The following is a 13447-nucleotide window of genomic DNA, read 5'->3' as shown; positions in this document are numbered from 1 at the left end:
GTCCTTACTGTGTGCAGAGCACTGTACTAAGCACTTAGGAGAGTACAATACAACATTCCCTGCCCACAAGGAGCTTACAACCCAGAGGGCAGTCATTAATGCACATAAATTACAGATCTGTACTTTTTATAGTTCTTGTTAAGTGCCTAGTATATGCCAAGCACTGTAGTAAGTGATGGGGTAAATTCAAGATAGATTGGAGACAGTCCCTCTTCCGCATGGGGCTCACAATCCAAGTTCGGAGAAGTAGAATTTAATCCCCATTTGACAGGTGAGGTAACTGAGGGACAGAGAAACAAAATGACTTGCCTGAGGTCTTGCAGCAAGAAGTAGCGGATCCAGGACTAGAATCCAGATCCTTCTGACTCCTAGGCCCATGCTGTATCCATTAGGCAACACTGTTATAAGCAATTTTGCAACCAAAATAACGGGAATTCATTCATATTTCAAATAAAATTTCCACACTTTTCTCTGTCCTCATTATGGCCGTGACTGCTCTGAAATGCTAGACACCACAAAAGAAGCCCATGATGGGAACCAACAGTGCTCAGAAAGCATTGTAGTGAACTGAATGTGAATGGTCCAGCACTGCTCAAAATTCTAGGGTGCTGCCTGACCCCAGCCTCCTCTGGGTATGTGAAAGGGAGAATTGTCCCAGTCAACAGTGACAGAGGAGGTCAATCATTTGTACTTATTGAGCACTTACTATGTGCAGAGCACTATATGAAGCACCTGGAAGGGTATAAGATAAGAGAGTATTAGCCCTGGCAGTAAGCCAGAGGAAATTAACTTGGCCCTGGCACAAGGCAGATAGTATTCTTCTGGAATATTTTTTGTCATTAAATACCTGCGGACAGCTTTCTAGGAATGAAGAAGTACCTATATGCTGTTTAAGTAAGTATAGAGAATTGTGGAATTTCATTTGGCAACATGCAACACAAAAAGAGAACTCTTAATAGCCTGGCCCCAAAATAAATATAGACCCTTTAATGGAAGTGTTCAGAACATCCAGAGAGGCAAATACAAAAATGACTCAAAATATTCCAAATAAAAACTTGCTGTGTGTTCAGTTGATTCAGCTTTGTGATCAGCCTTCTTGCACTCCATTTTTCTCAGCTACTTTTTACTCTAGGCTATCCTGAGGCCTTTTCCTAAGGAAAAGATTGACATCTCTGGTGTGAAGCAGAAACCCTTTAATTATCCTTTTCTTCTTTCCAGTGGTGAGAACTTAATTGCTTCTTGAAGCATAATCTTCAACAGAGACCAATCCCTGTTCCCTCATCTGTAACAGATAAATTGGCAACTTGCCAGGGGAAGATCTGCTGTGAACTTCAGGTAAAAATTGCCCCCCAACCTGCAAGCAGGTATAAAGCAGTTCTTCTCAGTGTTACTTGTTGTCAAATACCTACACTTTTAGAAATTCTATGCTAGTATAAAAACTAGTAATTGGGAGTGGTTGGGAAAGGAATGTGTAACCATCAAATTTCCTAAACTTTATTCTTTTGACCATGCAAGTCCAACAGAATTGCTCCTACAGGCATATACAGCAGTTGCTTTTAATCTAGTCTTACCCCTAACTCTCTTCACACGTGTTCTCCCCTCAAACTGACATTGAGATCTAAGAGGAAGGGAGGAAAGGAAGGAAGAGTGGAGGGCTACTCACCCTTCACACCTGATAATAAAAAGTCACTGGTCAGATTCTGTCCTTGGGTGCAGATGTGACTTCTTAGATTAATGCATTATTCACCACATATGCATGCAGCCCTTGCTGCACCATTGTATCTGATAGCTTCAGTGCCCTTTGCCATTTTTTTCCTTCCTCTATGCTGGAATGCTATCTATTTCTGTATTTTTTTTCTTATTTATTTAGTTAAGCTTTTACTATGTGCCAAGATGTACTAAGTGCTGGGGTAGAACAAGATAGATAATCTGGCTGGACACAGTCCCTGTCCCTTATGGAGCTCTCAGCCTAAGTAGGAGGGAGTAGGATTTGAGCCCCATTTTACAGATGAGACACAGAGAAGTTAAGTGACTTCCCCATAGACACACTGCAGACAAGTAGCAGAGCTGGCATTAGAACCCACGTCCTTTGACACCCAGGCCCATGCTCTTTCTACTAGGCCACACTGCTTCCCAAAGCAGCTGCTGTATTCATTCACTCACTTTATTGAACACCTGCTGGGGGTGTAGCTGCATACTAAGAGCTTGGGAGCGTACAATAATAGTATTTTGGGGCTACCTACTGTGTGCAGAGCATTATACTAAACATGCAGAGTGTTCAATAGAATTAAGATACCCAATAAGTCACCTTCCCTTTTCTTGTCATCTAATTGTGAGCACAATAGTTCAGTGTTCTGCTGCTACCTCCAGGGTTTTGCCACATTGTCTGAGGCTTTGCTACACTGTGCCTATAAAACTTCTCTCCTTTTATATTTCCCCATTTTAGCTCACAGTTGAGCAGGTATTTGGGTTTCCTGTTGTTTTCAGTGCTTAATAATAATGATGGTATTTGTTAAGCTCTTACTGTTTGCCAAACACTGTTCTAAGCACTGGGGTAGATACAAGGTAATCAGATCGTCCCACGTGGGGCTCACACTCTTAATCCCCATTTTACAGGTGAGGTAATTGAAGCACAGAGAAGTTAAGTGGCTTGCCCAAGGTCACACAGCAGACAAGTGACAGAGCAGGGATTAGAACCCTTGTCCTCTGACTACCAAGCCTGTGCTTTTTCCACTAAGTCATGCTGCTGCTGAAGGACTGACTGGTTTTCTATAACTTATTTCTTGGGGTCCTCACCTTCATTTGATGTTAAGTATCATATGAAGGAAGTATGATAAAATTTTTATAGGCAGAAGTGATGTCTGTGGTAGATCTGGCTGTGCAGTGCAGTTATTCTACTATAAATCAGAAACACTGACTTGAACCCTGCCAGTCTCCCTTTCCTGACTATGGGGCCATATATATACAACCAGTGGAGTTCCCTATATTTCTCTGTCCAGATACTAGTTATTTTTGGATCTCCACAAATCCAGTGTAGTCTAGGCTTCATCTAGGCTGCGTGTACTGAGCATGGAGGGTCATCAGACTTTCAGGAGGGAATTGGGAGCAGAAATGGAGAATCAGTCAATCGTCTTTATTGAGCATTTACTGTGTGCAGAGCAGTACTAAGTGGTTGGGAGAGTAAAATATAACAGAGTAATGTAATATAACATATATATTATAATATATCAGATACATTTATTTGAACAAGCCCAGAACTGGAAACAGTGGAAGTGACCTTCAGAAGCTGCAGTGGAGAAGGGTCCGGGGCTGGCTAAAGGTAGCTGAATTGCAGAGTGGGAAGGCTAGGGTTTAAGAAGTAGTTGGGAGGATGGAGAGAGGGAGAGAGAGATGGAGAAAAATAGAGTTAAGCCAAGAACTTCAGCAAGGTTTAAATGGATTTGGCAACCAGAAAACAATACAAAAGACAATCTACAGGTGACAGCAGATGAAAATTGAATATGAACTGTAGAATGGCATAGAAACAGAAGGAATCATATATTGTGGCTGCATATAAAGATCTCTATCTTAAGGAAGAACATCAAAGCTGGCTTGCTGACCTTCCATAGCTTGACATTCACATACTTCATTTTTATTCAAATATCACCTTTACACACTTCAGATTATTCATTTTGAAGATACAGGTAGGTTAAGGTAACCAGATCTTCCATGCTGTGGCAAGACTGTTTGGAAATATTGGGATTAGTCTCATATTCTGCCTTTAATTTGGGGGAACACATTTTGGGTCCCCCAAAAAATCTAAAGACAAAAAATAGCGAGGCTGAGATTTGCATAAAGGAGATGGGAGCAGGTGGCTGAAGCCCTGGCTTCCTGATGGTAGACCATTTCTGACTCATTCCTTCCTGTCTTTGTCTTTCTCCCTCTGTGTCTCTCTGCCTCTATTTCTCCTCTCAGTTGCTGTCTATCCCTAGTTCTTTATCTTCTTGTCTTTATAATTCTGCTCACTGTAAACATACCCAAATCTTGTCTCCTTGATTTAATTCACTGATTCAGTGAGGTCTAGAATGCCCATCAGATGGAAATCCAAGATTAGCTACTTTCTTCCTTCCTGATTTATTTGTGATAAACTTGCTTTTGGTTGAGGAGGAGTGGCACATGGCAAAGGGTCAAGGTCCTGGTGTGGAACTGGAAAGAAGGGAGAAGCCATTGTGTGGCACCAAGATAAACAGATGTCAGCCCTTCTGCTTCCTCTCCCGGCCAACCCCGTTTCTCCCCCTCTCCTTCTCTTTTCACCTCAGTCAGTGCTGTTGAAATAGAGCTAGATGTAAGGGCCATTTGGGGGCCTTTAGTTTCAAAGGTTTGAATGGAACTCTGGGATGTTAATAATCCAAAATATAAAAACAAGCTTTATAATCACATCCACATCAATGAAAAGTAATTAATGATCTTCCTGTTTCATGCTGCCAATATGTTTTACTGAAGGCTCTGCATTTTCTGGTTGCACTGAATGAAGTCTGTTTGAATAACTTAGGACCGTTATCTCTCAGGCCTTTGGGAAAATGAAAGATTTCTTTCATGAAGTCCTACACATAAGCAAACCAATAGCCTTGCTAACCTCTTATTGGCAGATTTGAGGAGTTTGGGCATCCTGTAATTTTTTCACTAAAAAATTACCTAAATTATAAAATTGGGATGGAAATCTACTTGAGTGACTTTGTAGAATACTATTGGAAAAGCATACTCACTTTTAAGTTTTGAAAAGTCAAGATGTGTATGGTATTTGAAGATTTACAATTTCCAACCCTGAAGTGGACTTGAGGAAAGCTCCCCAAAGTCAGAAATAGGGCCAAATGAATTCTAAATTCCCTGGATCACTAAACCCCAGGTTGGAGTTTGTCTTCTGCCTCCTTCTTGAAGTTCAGGGTTTCAGGGGAGTCGATCCATCTGAATCCCTTTTCTGACCCTGTGATCAATCGATCAATGGCAATTATTGAATGTTTACTGTGTGCAGAGCATGCACTGAGTGCCTGGGAAAATACAGTCCAACAAAATTAGCAGACACATTCCCTGCCCAAAATGAGTTTACAGTTCAAAGAGATGTGGTCAATGATGAAAGTGCACACCTTGTCTTTTGGCAAAGCTTTTTCTAATTTAATGTCAAAAATCAACATCCACAGCTTACTTGGGGGCCCCTATTTGGCTAAATTCAAAGTTGTTTTTGTTTTATGGCATTTGTTAAGCACTTACTATGTGCCAGGCACTGTACTAAACACTGGGGTAGATACAATCCAATCAGGTTGGACACAGTCCATGTCCCACATGAGGCTCACAGTCTAAACGCTCCATTTTTTTTAATAGATGAGGTAACTGAGGCACTGAGAAGTAATTTGCCCAAGGTCATACGGCAGACAAGTGGCAGAGGTAGGATTAGAATCCAGGCCCTTCTCCTCCCGGAGCCGTGCTGGTAGGCCACACTGTCTCTGTGATTTCAGAAATAATAGTTTACAATCTCTGTAAGTGGTGCTCACCTCATCAGGAAATTATTTTTATGATCTTTGGGACTTAATTATTTCCACTGGCAAGATTTGTATGTGCAGGTAGGGAGTCATCTTTTCTGCTACCAATGTTAATAGGAATGTTAGAACTTCAAGTAACCTCTTCCCCCATCCACAAGCAGGGTATTGGCCAGAGCTGATCTATTTTCTCTGACAGGAAGCTCTATGTGTCTAGAGCTGAGTTGATTTGGGTCTCCATAAAACCCTTGGTCAATGATAGAATGGCCTGTAAAAAAAAAAACCTCTGGGCTCACATTTAATCACCCTCTGCATAGAGGTTCTTCTCCTCCAACAGTTTATTGCAAAGTCTTAACTGTGCACTAGTCTGCTAGGTACACATGAAGTGGACATTCAAATGTGCCCCTTGCTCTGTATTAAAAAAAAAAAAAAGATCATCTTTACCATTGTACTTTACCATTGTCTGGTTGCTGTGGTGAGGTTATTATTAGTAATGGTGCTTAACAAGTATTTTGTGCTAAGCACTGTTCTAAGTTCTGGGGTAGATACAAGTTAATCAGGTTGAACACAGAACCTGTCCCCTAGGGGCTCACACTCTTAATCCTCATTTTACAGATAAGGTAATTGAGGCCCAGAGAAACGAAGTGACTTGCCCAGGGTCACATAGCAGAAACGTGGTGGAGGCAGGATTAGAACCCAGGTCCTTGCGACTCCCAGGCCCCTGCTCTATCCAGTAAACCATGCTGCTTCAGCTTATAGGTGGTCAGCTCCTCCTAGTCTTGGTGGGATTTACAATTGGCCCTAGCAAGTCTCTGCATTGTGTCAAGGTATCCCCAGCTCTTTAGGAACAAGCCACTTTATTGTCATTATCTTAGGTAGCTGATTTCCCTAAAAACTAGGAATCTCTCCTTTCAGGGCACCTCAACATTAATCCTTTCATTCCCCAACAAGTAATTAAAAATCGGATGGTATATTCTGCAAGAACTACACACACCCCTTCCTCTGAAGGGCAGCTATAACTGTACAAATGGAAGGTGAAGGGATAAGGGTGCAGCTTATGTTTAGTGACCGAGACATATTTGCATCTCATCAAAGCAAGGGACAGCAGTATGTAGTTGTGCTACTTTAAATCTAGTGGAACGGAAGGGAATTTTTTGCTAATAAGTGATACTAGATTCTTCTTATTTAGAAAAAAGCAAACCATTATTCTTTTAATATCCCTAAGTACTTGGAGTTAAATTCAGGCAATTTAAATCAACTGTTAAATGTGAAATTTTATATTTATCATAGAACTCATTAGGAAGATATTCTTTTCTGTAAAGCTGTGTTCACAGCTAAAAGTTTATTTTATCGATAGCCTGGTGGTGGCACCAACACACATCCTAACGACACAAATGAAGAATGCTATGCCTTGTTTTAAAATGAGACGATTATTAAAAATCGCCTCTGATACTTACAAGCTTAAATGTACTTCTTTGATGCAACACTTGCAATCTTCTCTATGAAGAGCATTTTCTTTCATGATCAAGCAAAACAACAAGGGGTGAGAGGCTAGATTGCCATAATAATGGTGATTGTAGTGTTTAAGTGCTTACTATGTGCCAAGCAATATACTATATAATCAGGTTAGATGACAGTCCTTGTCCCACATGGGCTCACTGCTTCTCTGAGGATATGGGTCATGTCTACTACCCCCAGTATCTACCCCAGAGTTTAGTACACTGTTTAGTACAGTGCCTGGCATCTTCTACACCTGAGGCTCACTGACTCCAGGTTATTGGTTTAATACAACAAAAACAATATTCAGTCCTCTCTTAAATCTCACTTTTTGGCCTGGATTAGCAAGTATCTAAATTATGCCCAATTCCAGGCATTTTGGTTAGTTAACAGTTATATTATGCATACAACCACAGGTTTGCCCAGGCAAAGAAATAACAACTACTTCCTATTTTCCAAATTTGTAAGAAAATTTTCACTTACAGCAAGGAATCTTTAACTTTAGAACAACAGACACCAGAAACAAATAACCTAGCCTCAAATCAAAAGTACCTCTACAAGATATCAAACCACCTCCTTGTCCCAGGCAAACTGATATTAAAGTTTAAGATTAAACTTAAAGTTAAGTCTGTGACTTAATATATTAATGCTGATTGTGTGTGTCTATCTTATCCTGCCAGAAAACCAAGTGAAGTAGAACTGTGCATTTTGCTCCCTGGCTTGACTTCCATAGGAGAATATGATTCTCTCCAAAGGAACAGCAGCTTTATCTCCATATCCATGGAGATGTTTCCCTTGCCATTTAGTAATAGCCTGTAAATTGATTTAAAAAGAAATAAGCAGCTGGATATTCTTTTTTTTTAATGCCTTTTCTTTTTTTGGCTTCAACTTTAGTATTCACTTCTAAGTGCATGACTGACTAAGCAATCCATCCTTCATAACAGAAGGGGAAATTCTACATCTTTGTGTTCCCTGTTAACTTTTTTAGTACTGACTCTGGCAGGCCTCAGACTTTTCTGGTTGCCTTCATTCTGCCTAGACTGGAGAAAGCTAAAAGCAAAATGCCTCCACCCCATGGAAATGTAGCACATCGACTAAGAACATCTTTTCCAAGCACTTAATAGATTTTCAGCAATTACTAGTCAGTGAGTGAATGAATTGGCTTCCTGATAACAATTGTCCCTCACGCCCAGAGTGTGAGCAAAAGCGATACTGTCAATGGGCTTCCAAGTGCTTATACTCTCCAAGCACTTAGTACAATGCTCTGCACACAATAATCGATCAATAAATACTATTGATTGGTGCAAGCATCAACTGGACAATTCTTAGGACCTTAGTGGCTGCTGTAGTGGATGTGTGATAGTGATCACTATCAGCTGTAGTTTCATCAGCACACAAGTTTCCCACTCCTTCCCTACCCCAATTTGAGCACTGTTAGGCTGCAGGATCAGAGCGGTCCTGGATTGGAAAGCAGGTAGACCATTCCCATTGCCCAATTCTGCCAAATATTCATTGACAAGCAGAGGAGGGGGCAGGCAATGGGTACATAAGTATAAAGAGGATTGGTAAGGTGGGTATTCCCATTTTGTCTTAACCCCTAGAGTCATTTCCAACCCATAGTGACTCCATGGACACATTTCTCCCAGAACACCACACTCTCCATCTGCAATCATGCTGGTAGTGAACCCGAAGAGTTTTCTTTATTAAAAATATGGAAGTGCTGTACCATTGCCTCCTTCCATGCAGGAAACCTGAGTCTCTGCCCTCGACTCTCTCCCGTGCTGCTGCTGTCCAGCACAGTTGAATTTTGAGTTTCCCATTGAGGGCACTAGAAAAACAGTTGTAATGATTATCACCTGTTCTTCAGCCCTGATGTGCTTGAGTAACCGACTAAACTACTTGTCCATTGACACTCTGCTTTACATAGTAGGTATTGGCCTTCTCTTTAAATCAACCTTTGCCTAACTTCCTTCTGGTCAGGTGAAAGAGGTACCAAACCATAGTCAAATTGGTTCCCTGAGGAGATCAGGCTTCTAATGTTTCTTTGTCACATCCCCAGCTTAAACTTCAAGTCCTCATGCAACTTCAAGAGCTCCCTTTGACAAAATATTAAGCTATGGATGTACCCTGAAACAATATGAAACCTGATCCACAAGGAAGTATTAAATATGAGTATCAAACACAGAAGGATTTCATCCTTTGGAACATAAATAGTGAGATTTATGATCTGGTTCTGTTAGATAACATAATCTAGTCAATGGAGAATCAATTAGTAAGTGTTCTAAATGTTTAGAAAATCATAAGTGCATGAATTAGATATTAATTTTGCCATCAGGGGGTTTATAAGCTTTGGGTGAAAATAATTATACATAAAATTGCAACAACTTAGATATAAAAAAAAGTCAACTTTAATGATCAAAACCAAGCAAGATACTACCTGGCCTTTGATGCTAGAACAGTGAATTGGTGGTGGTATATATGGTCTGTATACCTCATGATGAACAAATACTTGCACATGTCAGTATTTCAATGCTTTCTTCGTCCTAGTGTTGTCCAAATGCCTTCAGTTTTCATGAAGCTTTTAAAGTTAAATTGGAGTTAAATAAATAAAATTTTGAAGGCCATTTTGGACATTGCTGAGAATCCTAATTGCAGAATTAAGTTCCCCACTTTCATCTAGTAAAATGAAGCCTAGCTCTTATGTTTCTTAGTATGTGGATTTGAAATATCTCTTACACAATGAAATGAAAAAGGGAATGAATGGTAATTCATCCTGAGGGAAAAAGTAGCCAAATGACCTTACATCCTTAGGCTGTTTTCTGGATAGATCAGTATATCCTTCCTTTGATCTCCTTTAATGGCCTGGCTGTTTGATATTCCATGAGAGAAGCATAACTCAATTATTCATCTCAGTAAATCTAAGTTTCTGCTAATATACACTAAAGCATTTCCCACATTAACAGAGGTAAATTACCATAAAAATAATTTGTAGAAAACTGTGGAAGCACCTAGCAGTTGTTACTCTGCTTCTCCTTTTTTTAAAACTGTAATTAAATTTGGATGTCCGCTTATTTCAGAAATAGATATTTTAAATGCTTGAACTGCAGATTGTGTAACACAAAAGAATGAGAGCAAATGCTTAAGATGTTTTGGGGAATGAACATTATTATATCTTGAAAACGGTTTTTAAAATGAGTTCCTCATTCACTACATAAAATTGAACTGAGGTTAAGATCCCGAGTAGGCCAAATAAAATTGGAAGAAGTTTCATTATCTGAGGATAGCACACAAGGCCATTAGTTCATCTATTGTGGATGTTTTGCTTAAGCAACTCTAGCTTGTGAACTAACTGATGAATTTGCCTTACACAGACAATTAAATCAGTAAAATGAAAATTGAAGAAACTGTCTGAAGAGTGTCTGACAAAATATTTACTTTTGCCACCTCAATTAATATGAATATGATTTGTGAGCCCTAAGTATAATGTACACAGTTTTGCATGCCCTTTGAATCCTTTTGCATAACTGAATTTCACCATCAATGATGTTTTCAAATGTAAAGGAAAGATAGATATATATGTGTATATATATATATACACACACACATACACACACATATAATGTGTTCTTATTTCTAAAAGATTATGTGCCTATTAAGAAGGGAAAAAGTAATAATGATTTTGCTTGTTAAGCACTGAGATAGGTACAGGATAATGACATCAAGCAATCCCTGACCTATTCGGGACTCACAGTCTAAGGGGAGGCAGAGTAGGTCCTTTATCCCCATTTTACAGGTGAGGAAACTGAAGCACAGAAAAGTTAAGTGACTTGTTGAAGTCTACAGAGCCACCAAGATGCAGAGACTCCCAGGGCTGTGCTCTTTCTTCTAGGCCAGGCTGCTTCAGAAAAGGCCCATTGGTAACAAATTATCTATTCCCTGTCACTCCTTTTTCAAGGGATTAAGCCAAAAGGTGAATTTGAGTGCAAGAATGATCATTTCTCCTCCTCCTTCCAAAGCTTTGCTCCTCAAGAGCAGCTGAAAATTTTTTGTTGTTACAGTTTGACTTTCATGATTAAAAGATTCAAATTGGATAATTATGATTTAATGTGTCAGGTCTAGTGAATAGAGCACTGGCCTGAGAGTCAGTAGGCCCTGGGTTCTAATCCCGGCTCTGCCACTTGCCTGCTATTTGACTTTGGGCAAGTCGCTTCAATTCTCAGTGCCCCAGTTACTTCATTTGTAAGGGGATTAAGCCTGTGAGCCCCATGTGGGACATGGACTGAGTCCAATCTGGTTAGCTTCTATCTACCCCGGCACTTAAGACAGTGCCTGGCACATAGTAGCTGCACAAGAAATTCCATTTTTAAAAAGTGTATGCCTATAAAGTGCAAACCAAAACACACATTTTCTATATTCAGTTAGGGAAAGAACTGCATGGAAAATAATCTGGTATTTTAAAACTTGTATATTTTAGAATAGCCTGTGTACAACTACTTTCTTCCATACCCAGCCCAGTTCTCCAGACCTTCATAAGAACACAACACCAGGTGTAATGACTTCTTAAAATTGTCTTTCTCTTCCCTTAGCTGTAATTATCTGCTGGGTTAAAGTTAAAAGTATTAACATTTCTAAGATATTTTAGTGCACTTACCAAAAACAATTAAATTCTTCTCAGATAAACTCATCCAAGAGACTTGATCTCAATTTAGTGTAGTTGAAAGGATATTAATATTTCATGGCATATGGAAATAGAAACTATGCTGATTAGTATGTGTCTGTTAAAAAAAGATCCAGAAGGGCCCTTGTTTGAGAGGGGTCTCTGAATGACTCAGATCTGTGTTACAAAAATGCCTCACTTTGGCATGTGGTGAAGAGAAAGAGCATGTGGTTTGAGAAATCCAAGGACTGCCAGGAGCTATATGCAAATTCTGCTTCATGATTGAGAAAAGACATAGGCTTTCGCTGGGTTTCCGAGGTCACTTTTCCAAACTATGTTCTTCCATTTCACGCGTTCTTTAGTTCATATGGACCCCGGAGTTTTAACAAGCTAAGTGATGCTGATGTATTCAGAGGTATCAGTAATATTTAGTATTTGTTAAGCACTTTGTGCCAAGCACTGTTCCGAGCACTGGGGTAAATACACTTTATGCAGATTAGACACTGTTCCTGTCCCCCACATAGACTGGCTCAGTGGAAAGAGCACGGGCTTTGGAGTCAGAGGTCATGGGTTTGAATCCCGGCTCGACCACTTGTCAGCTGTCTGACTTTGGGCAAGTCACTTAACTTCTCAATGCCTCAGTTACTTCATCTGTAAAATGGGGATTAAGACTGTGAGCCCCACGTGGGACAACGTGATTCCCCTGTGTCTACCCTAGTGCTTAGAACAGTGCTCGGCACATAGTAAGCGCTTAACAAAGGCCAACATTATTATTATAGACTACTAGTAGGAGGGAGAACTGGTTTTTAATCCCTGTTTTACAGACTAAGACAAATTGTGATTTGCCCAAGGTCACACAGCAGGCAAGTGGCAGAACTGAGAGTAGAACTCAGATCCTCTGACTCCTAAACCTGTGCATGTTCCACAGGGCCATGCTGCTTAAAGCTGCTGCTAAAAGGATTTTATTATGTCAAGGCACATTGTGGGAAGGGATAAATTAAGTTCTTTTCAAATACGTACAACACTGTTTGCCTTGCTTTGTCCTATATCGTTGAGTTATCTCTGACCCATAGCAACTCCATGGACGCAATTCTCTCAGAATGCCTCACCTCCATCTGCAATCGTTCTGGCAGTCTATCCGTAGACTTTTCTTGGTAAAAATCCAAAAGCGGTTTACCATTGCCTTCTTCCATGCAGTAAACTTGACTCTCCACCCTTGACTCTCTCCTTTGCCGCTACTGCCCGGCACAGGTGAGTTTTGACTTATAGCAGATTACCTTCCACATGCTAGTCACTGCCCAAGCTAGGGATGGAATGTGTATGCCTCTGCTTGATTCTCCCTCCCATAGCTGAGACTGGCAGAGTACTGGAAACTCCACAGAAACGATCCTGAGAGGGATCCTTTGCCACTGGGTTAGAAATAAATATTCAGTTTTAGTGATGCACTATCACTGATCACTATCAGTGACATGCTGGACATAAGAAAAAAGAGTGGTATTATTGGTTCAGACCAATGGTCCATCCAACCTACTATTCTGTCTCCAACAGTGGCAACATAATAATGGTTTTAGGAATAGGGTGATGGTTGCCCTTCTTGACATCCATTCAAATGGGTAAGGATTGGAAAATTTACACAGAGAGAGCAGGAGCATGAAAATTTATTCTCACATTTCCTCTTGTCTTTGGTCCACCTGCACATGAATTTCCCACAGCAACTTTTCTCAACATGACTAAAATAGAATTCATCTTCCCTCCTAAATCTACTCTTCTCCTAAACATA

At 40.2% G+C, this 13447-nt stretch overlaps 1 long non-coding RNA gene across 5 annotated transcripts in view; it reads left to right on the top strand.

Moving 5' to 3' along the window:
* Positions 1–13447, top strand: part of LOC103171027 — a 123394-nt gene that overhangs the window by 7256 nt on the left and 102691 nt on the right. For 4 of the 5 annotated variants that reach the window (XR_486551.3, XR_003761937.2, XR_003761936.2 and 1 more), the window contains exon 3: positions 1219–1335. The exons of the other annotated variant lie outside the window; for it this stretch is intronic. This is a non-coding gene — a long non-coding RNA (uncharacterized LOC103171027). The remainder of the gene's footprint in view (positions 1–1218; positions 1336–13447) is intronic. 5 annotated transcript variants of the gene reach the window in all.

This window comes from Ornithorhynchus anatinus, chromosome 9, assembly GCF_004115215.2.
Source record: "Ornithorhynchus anatinus isolate Pmale09 chromosome 9, mOrnAna1.pri.v4, whole genome shotgun sequence".
Taxonomy (NCBI): domain Eukaryota; kingdom Metazoa; phylum Chordata; class Mammalia; order Monotremata; family Ornithorhynchidae; genus Ornithorhynchus; species Ornithorhynchus anatinus.
This window is presented reverse-complemented; position numbering and strand designations above follow the sequence as displayed.